The sequence below is a fragment of the Castanea sativa genome, chromosome 2, assembly GCF_040712315.1.
Source record: "Castanea sativa cultivar Marrone di Chiusa Pesio chromosome 2, ASM4071231v1".
Classification (NCBI taxonomy): Eukaryota; Viridiplantae; Streptophyta; class Magnoliopsida; order Fagales; family Fagaceae; genus Castanea; species Castanea sativa.
Genome location: NC_134014.1, coordinates 46024720 through 46034015, shown reverse-complemented (window position 1 = coordinate 46034015; position 9296 = coordinate 46024720).

The following is a 9296-nucleotide window of genomic DNA, read 5'->3' as shown; positions in this document are numbered from 1 at the left end:
TCGTTCGAGGACGAATATCTCCTCGGCCAGACCCACGATGACCTTAGGATTCGCCAAAAAGATTAAGGCAGAGTTCCGGAAAAACCGTTGGTTAAGAGGGGGATTTAAGCACCCTCCAGACGCAACGGTGTGAGAGAAATATCTTAGAAAAAGGCTGCTACCTCCACATTAAAGACCCTGCACCTACCTCCCTGGCCGCATTAATGGAGGAGTGACCCCTGAATAGTAGAAGTCAGCCTTCTTGTTATAATTTAAAGGCTTCCAGAGGGTGGTGGAGGGGACAGGTGTCTAATAGGGTGATTTGTGTTACACGTGAATAAGGAGGGAAGAAGAAGTATTTAAGGAGGAAAGAGGGCAAAGAAGAAGAAAAAAAAGATGAAGAACTGTGACCTTTGAGAGAAAGAAAAGAAAAATAATATATAATTGGTCCTCGGCTTACGTCCGAGGAGGTTTACTTTGCCATTTTTGTCTTTTATTTGCAAACACTGTAATATTTTAGCCTGTTCATCGAGTTTCAAATATCACTAGACTAGATTACGAGCCCACACTCTACAAATTTCATTGTTTAAGGCTCATTGGCTCATTGGGCCTGAGCCCACGTGTGTTTTTGGGGTCCAGACACAATTGTGCACTTACATATATATATATATTATTGAGATATATAGAATTTAAATTTTGGACAAAAAAAATATAATTGGCCCCCTATAAATTTGGAATAAGAAAATCAAAAAATAAAATAAGATAGACATATAGTCTATGACCAACAACCCATCCCCTAATATAAAAGTCGCATTTACTTAACAAATCCAAAGTATTTGTTAAGTCTCTTATAATTGGATAAAACATTTAGTTGACATGAAATGGATCATGGAAGAAGATGTATTTGATGAATAAATGAATATCTTAGCATAATGATAAAACTCAATTATCATAGAGCAGATATCATAAGTTAAAATTTTATTTTATTTATAATTTTTTTTTTAAAATTGAAGTATTATTGATATCAAGTTATTTATCAAGTAATTTGTTCTTAATATTCAACTATTGTGCCTTTTTTTAATTTTTCATTTATTTGGCACACTTTGGCTATTGGTTATTTGGGACCTAAAGTTAAAAGTTTGGAACTTTAGGATTTTGGCACTATTATGTTACTCTGACGCTAACTAAATGATTTATTTGAAATCAATCAATATTTATATATAAAAGCAAAGATCACATGCAGGAGTGCAAGAGGTCCTGTCAAGTAATGCTCTAATTTTGCATTTACCATTTTTTACCTTTTTATTAAGTTTTTTTTTTTTTACTATTACCCAAAAATTCATATTAACTTATTTTACTGTTATCTCATTAATATCTCATTAATTGTCTAATCTTACACCACACATTTCTCTATTCTTCATGTCTTTTAGCATATCCACTGTTTTAGTGTTTTAAAAAAACAAAAATAAAATAAAATAAAATAAGTAAGGACTAATAGTAATAACTATTCAGATAAATAAAGGACCTGAGACTAACAAAACATTTGAAAAAGAGAGAATGAGGAATCTGAGGGATCACCGCCTCCGTTATACTAGCATCCCACCACCATCAAGACGCCAAAACTCCTATGGGTAATTTTTTTTCCTTTTTCTTTTTAAATTAGGGGCTTAAATATGATTTAAGTTTAGGTAATTAGGTTAGATAGTTTTTGTTTTGGGTATATAAGTAGAGAGAATATTTCATTAATTGACTAAGCTTACACCATACATTTCTCTATTCTACATATCTTTTAGCATACCCACCGTTTTAGTATTTTTTTTAAAGTAAAAAAATAATAATAATTAAGGACTAATAGTAATAACTAATCAGATAAAACCCTAAAGAGAGATAGAGAGATACAAAAATATTGTGGATTGTTAAATAAAACACACTGTTTCATTATATATTACCAAAATAAAAGACCTGAGACTAACAAAACATTTGAAAGAGAGAGAGAAAGAAGAATCTAAGGGGTTACCACCTCTGTTATACAAGCCTCCCACTACTATCAAGATGCCAAAACCCCTACAGGTAATTTTTTTTCTTTTTTCTTTTTAAATTTTGGGGCTTAAATATGATTTAGGTTTGGATAATTTGGTTGGATAGTTTTTGTTTTGGGTATATAAGTAGAGAGAATATTTGGTGCGCAATGTAAAACCATATTCTACCATGGTTTAATTTTAAGTCCTCTAAAAGATACAATTATTTTATTACTTTGAGTTTTGAAATTGTGGATTTTAATAACATTCCAAACATGTTATAATACTAACTTTCAGGGAAAATCTTAATTAAAAAATATTTTTGTAATATTTAATAATGTTTATTCCTTCAGCAACGATTTTTATAACTGCTCCTAGATGGAACCTATAGTATCAGTTGTTTTTTGTTGCAATAACTAATTTATAACAAAGTGTACAAATGGGAGAACTAGTGGTTTTAATTTTATTTAATAGCAATGTTGTATAAAACTATTGTTAAAGAATATCTAGTAGTAATTCACAAAACCGTTGTTAAAAATAATTCATGCTAGAAATAAGGGAAAGGAATACTAACATATTTAATTTTGTTTAGCAGCGGTTTATAGAATTGCTACTAAAGAATCTATAGCAGTAGTTACATAACCGATGGTATAAATAATTAATTCCAAGAAGAAGGTCCTATGTACTTGCAGTTTTTTAATTCTCTAGCAGAAGTTCTATGAATTGCTGCTAAAGAATCTATAACAGCAGTTACATAACTGTTGGTATAAATAATTAATTCCCAAAGGTAAGGCTGTATGTACTAGCAGTTTTTAATTCTCTAGAAATAGTTCTATGAACTGCTGCTATAGATGTTTTCTATATCAGCGATTCCTAAAACCGCTGCTATAACCTATAGTGACCTATAGCAACAGGAACTTAACAACGGTTATTTTAGTTGTAGCAAAGGTTTAGAAAACCGCTGGTATATACCTATTTGACTTTTAGCAATAGTTTTTAATAGTTTTAGGAGTGATTACAACCGCTGCTAAAAATCATGTTTTTTGTAGTGTTCACACTATAAATAATAATTGTTATTTTAAATATTTATAATCCACTTAATAATATAAAATTTACAAATGAAAAAAAAATTACCTAGTGTAAGTGCACAATTGCACCTGGACCCAAAGACAATCACGGGCTCAGGCCCAATGAGCCTTAAACAATAAGATTTGTAGAGTGTGGGCTTTAAACTTATGTTAGAAATGCTGGGATCTTGATAACAGGCTTTTATAAGCAAACACAAGTAAATAAAGAACGATAATGACAAATAGGTCTCCTCGGACTCAAGCCGATGACTATTTCTTTGTTATTTCTCTTTCTTCCTTCAAAATTACAAGTTCTTAATTTCTTTCTTAGTTTTCCGATCCCCCTTTTCTTTGGCCTTTACCCCCCTTTTATACTTCCTTCCCTGATACTTTTTGAACAGTGACTAGAAGTTTCCACCTCACTGTTCAGGGGTCACCTCCCCATTAATGCGGCCAGGGAGGTAGGTGCAGAGCCTTTAATGCGGAGGTGGCAGCCTTTATTTTTCATATTTTCTTTAATACTGGTGCATCTAGAAGATTCAGGATGTCCCCTTTTAACCACTGGTCTCTCCAAAGTTGTGCTTTGACCTTCATAATGAAACTTTGAATTCTCTAGGGCTCTTCCGAGGAGAATCTCGTCCTCGGTTGTATCTTCGGACCCTCGGCGTACGGGCCAACTCATAAAGTTTAATCCTGGAGCAGGTCGGCCCTCCACATTACAGCCCAAAGGCCCATATGCCCACTTGGGTCCTTTTACTCCCCACACCTAGTACTTGATTTTTTGAGAGTAAAGTACCAAACAAAAAGAAAAAAAAAAAAAAAAAGATAAATCACTCCACAATCCAAACTCTAAGTGTTAATTACTATCTTAAATATTTATAATCCACTTAATAATATAAAATTTACAAAAGAAAAAAAAAAGTGAAAAAAAATTTACACAGTATTTAATTTCTTGAAAGTAAAGTACCATACAAAAAGAAAAAAAAATTAAGATAAATCACTCCACAGTCCAAACTCTAAATACTAATAACTATCTACAATATTTATTATCCACCTAATAATATAAAATTTACAAAAGAAACAAAAAATTTACCCAGTACTTTATTTTTTGAAAGTAAAGTACCACACAAAAAGAAAAGGAAAAAAAAAAGAAAAGATAAAGATAAATCACTCCACAATCCACACTCTAATACTAATTAATATCTTAAATATTTATAATCCACTTAATAATATAAAATTTACAAAAGAAAAAAAAATAATTTACCCTGTACTTTATTTCTAGAAAGTAAAGTACCATACAAAAATAAAAAGATAAAGATAAATCACTCCACGGGCCATACTTCAAATACTAATTACTATATCAAATATTTATAATCTATTTAATAACAAAAAATTTACAAAAAAAAAAAAGTGAGAATAAAATTTACCCAGTACTTGATTTCTTGAAAGTAAAGTACTATATAAAAAAAAAAAAAAAAAAAAATAAATCACTCTACGGTCCACACTCTAAAAACTAATTACTATCTTAAATATTTATAATCCACGTAATAATATAAAATTCACAAAAGACAAAAAAAAAAAAGTGGAAAAAAATTTACCTAGTACTTATTTTTTAAAAGTAAAGTACCATATAAAAAGAAAAAAAAAAGATAAAGATAAATCACTCCATAGTTTACACTCTAAATACTAATTACTATCTCAAATATTTATAATCCACTTAATAATATAAAATTTACAAAAAAAAAAAGTGGAAAAAAAATTTACCCAATACTTGATTTCTTGAAAGAAAAGTACCATACAAAAAGAAAAGAAAAAAAAAAAGGAAAAGATAAATCATTTCATAGTCCACACTCTAAATACTAATTACTATCTTAAATATTTATAATCCACTTAATAATATGAAATTTACAAAAGAAAAAAAAAAGTGAAAAAAAATTACCCAGTACTTGATTTCTTGAAAGTAAAGTACCATACAAAAAGAAAAAAAAAAGATAAAGAAAAATCACTCCAAAGTCCACATTCTAAATACTAATTACTATATTAAATATTTATAATCCACTTAAGAATATAAAATTTACAAAAGAAAAAAAAAGTGAAAAAAAAATTTACCCAATACTTGATTTCTTGAAAGTAAAATACCGTACAAAAAGAAAAAGAAAAAGATAAATCATTCCACAGTCCACACTCTAAATACCAATAACTATCTTAAAACTTTATAATCCACTTAAAAATATAAAATTTACAAAAAAAAAATATGAAAAAAAAAAAATTACCCAACACTTGATTTCTTGAAAGTAAAATACCATACAAAAATAAATGAAAAAAAAAAGATAAAGATAAATCATTCCACAATTCACACTCTAAATACTAATAACTATCTTAAATATTTATATTCCACTTAATAATATAAAATTTACAAAAGAAAAATAAAATTTCCTAGTACTTTATTTCTTAAAAGTAAAGTACAATACAAAAAAAGAAAAAAGAAAAACGAAAAATCACTCCACAATCTACACTCTAAATACTAATTACTATCTTGAATATTTATAATCTATTTAATAATATTAAATTTACAAAAGAAAAAAAAAGTGAAAAAAAAAAATTTACCCAATACTTAATTTCTTGAAAGTAAAGTACCTACAAAAAAAAGAAAAAAAAGAAAGATAAAGACGAATCACTCCACCGTTCATATTCTAAATACTAATTACTATCTTAAATATTTATAATCTACTTGATAATATGAAATTTACAAAAGAAAAACAATGGAAAAAAAATTACCCAAAACTTGATTTCTTCAAAGTAAAGTACCATACAAAAAAAAAGATAAAGATAAATCAGTCCATAGTCTTGAAAGTAAAGTACCATACAAAAAGAAAAAGAAAAAAAATAAAGATAAATCATTTCATAGTCCATACTTTAAATAGTAATTACTATCTTAAATAATTATAATCCACTTAATAATATAAAATTTACAAAAGAAAAAAAAGTGAAAAAAAAATGTAACTAGTATTAATTTCTTGAAATTAAAGTACCATACAAAAGAAGAAGAAAAAAATAAAGATAAATCACTCTACAGTCCACACTCTAAATACTAATTACTATTTTAAATATTTATAATATACTTAATAATATAAAATTTACAAAAGAAAAAAATGTGAAAAAAAATTTACCCAATAGTTTATTTATTGAAAGTAAGGTATCATACAAAAAGATGTTACATAAAAAATTTATAATGAAATTTTATAACAGTTTAAACTTTAAAGTTGTTTAATTTTTATTTATTTATTTTATAGATAAATGATGGAGGAGGGAGAAATGTGGTTCAAACTTCAAACTGTAGAGATAGAGTGTAACAACAAAGATTCTATTACTACTAGATTATCATTTTGTAGTTGTACAAAATACAAATACCAATACAAAAATATAAAATATTATTACAAACAAGGTAATTTTTTGTTTGTTTGTTTTAGGGACATACGGAGTATAATTGTATAAATGTGTTTTCTTTTTTCTTTTTTGGAAAGTTCTCCGCCAATGGTCGAATACTATTTCGTGTAGAAGTTGCAAACTAAACATAAAATTTTTACCACCGCGCATCTTTGGTGCGGTGGTCACTCTACAAGTATAAATGTTTGTAGGGTGGGGGGCAAAGGCCGAGGTTCAAGTCTCCAAGAGAGTGTTTCACACACATATACACTTAAATTAGGTTAGAGTAGAAATTTTATCTTGTATAAAAAAAATAAAAAGATAAAAAAAAAAACATAAAACTTTTTTTTTCCAGGGAAACTAAAACATGAAACTGAAATTCTTTTACCGAACTCCTAGTGTGTATTAACTTTTCTATTCAACTAGGAATAGGATATTCGAAACCTAATCTAATTGTTGTCGTCCATGCACAATAAATAGAGCAAGAATAGCCAAGGAACTCTCATATTCTCATATATATCAAGGCACGAACTAGAGTCTAGACCCTCTTTGGAGAAGGCATTAGTGCATAAGAATAGTAGTGAACTGAAGGAGGAAGAAGTTGAAGAAGAGGATGATGAACTCAAACTACATTGTCGCAGGCTGTTTAGATGCCCAAACCCAAGTAAAAACAAGCTTTTTGAAGCTTTAACAATGGCCTGAATCAGTCGTAGAGTTCTTAAAAAGTAAAGTAAGCATGATTAATAAAGAGAAAGAGAAGGGTCTTTCTTCTTTGGTAAACTCTGAAAGTTGTGTCAACCATGAGAGCTATGTTTCCAGGAGGCAGAGGTACCTCAGAAGCTACACCTTTAGCAAGAAAGAGACTGTTGCTGAGAAAACAAAGAAGTGGTTGACGGAGAATAATCAGAAGGTGAAGATGGAATCAAAGCATAAGTCTGCTACTGCCTCCTCTTGTTCTTTCCTTGATTGCGTTTACAAGTTTCGATCTGTTTTCATGTGTGGGCGAAGTAGATGTTCATGAGTAACAAAAGGAGTACATCGAGAGGAGGGGTCCAAATCAAATCCAACTACTTACTTTGAAAAAATATAAAGAAGTAGATGTACAGTACTTCAGTTAGAAGAATTAAATGGTTTTACTTAGAGTAAAAAGCTTTGTAGTAATTTTCTTTTCTTGATTGAAGTTTTTGTTTTGTTTTTGCTAACAAATCATTGAAGTATTTGTTTGTGCAATAAATAGTTATCTCATGAATTTCTCCTTATATTCTACTTGTGGTTGTTTATATATATTTATTCTTTTCCATGGTCATGAAATATTCTCTATTATGTTTAATAACATTCACATCAATCCGTCTAAAATTGATTGCTCTAATTATTAGACTTTATAAGACCATGATCAATCTTTTTTCTTCTTAGACAACCTTTCATATAGCACTCTAGCCTATTCTAATTGCCAATGATTTTTCCCCCCAAAACATGGCATAATGAAATATATACATCTCAAACAGCACTTTAGGGTATCTCGTTTTTCAGGTACTCTAAGAGTCCGTTTAGGAACAATTTGTTTACCTGAAACTGAAATTTTTTTACTGAAAGTACTGTAAATAAAGCTCAAAGGTAGTTGAAACAGTACAATGAGCCTATGAATAGTATCAAAAAGTGCAATGAGACTCATGAATAGTAGCAAAAAAAGCTAAATAGTAAAAAAAGTTGGTTTTTTAATCCAATGCCAAATGCAACCTAAGTGCCCTGGATGCTAACATTAGCACAAGAAAAAGAAAAAGAAAAACGAAAAAACGAAAAACGGGAGAGGTCTCATAACAAAAGTAAACTCAAAACGTATTATCGCTTATATCAATTTTAAGCTAATTACAAATTTAAGCCCAATTGTTAATATGATGATTAGCCAATTGATATATACATAAATTTACAAATACAAAAGCAAATCCCAAAACAATTAGAAGCACCTAAACACCATGAAGTGATTACAAAGTGAGAAATTGGGCAAAATATTCTCCAAGGACTATAGCACTAAATTGATTTCACTAATAAGGATAGTTGCAATACATCTCACTTACAAACTCTCCAAACTATGTAAATGACAATGTATTCGAGCTTTTCACTCTTGCTCACAATTTATTACTCCAATATTTTCTCATTGCTAACCACTGGTTTCACAGGTTGAGTCACCAACTGCATGACTAAGTCTATTTGGCCACTCCAAGTCCTCTTGAAGATTTAGGGATTGCTTCAGTGGTTCCCAACACCAAAGAACACCCAAGGTATCTATGTGGGTAAAGTTTTAATCTCCCCTCTAAGGATTTGACAATTTGAGAGTGTGAAAGGTAGAGAGAATTGAAATATTCTCAAGTGCCATATCAGAGATAAGAACAAATTAAATATTGACTTTTTGTTTCATTTGGTTTAATGTTTCAAGAATTTTGTAATTAAAAAATAAATATTCCTTGTATCTTTTGGTTCAATATTTCAAGACTTTTCATCCTTCACACATACACACAAATCTCGTTGCATTTTAATCACTATTTTCACCTTTTGCACTCTACCCTTTATATATATATCTAACAATAGTCCTTCATGACATACCATGTCAAATACACAGACCAAAAATAATGTCATTTACCTTCAATATTTCAACAACACCTACCTAGCTCTAACATTGTGTCTCATCTAATTTTAACCCGTATGAGTTGACTACAACCAATGAAGGAGGGCTTGCATTTTATATTAAGTGACAACGACAATTACGATTTTGATGTTAAGGTCGGACGTTGTAGATTTGTAGGTTTTG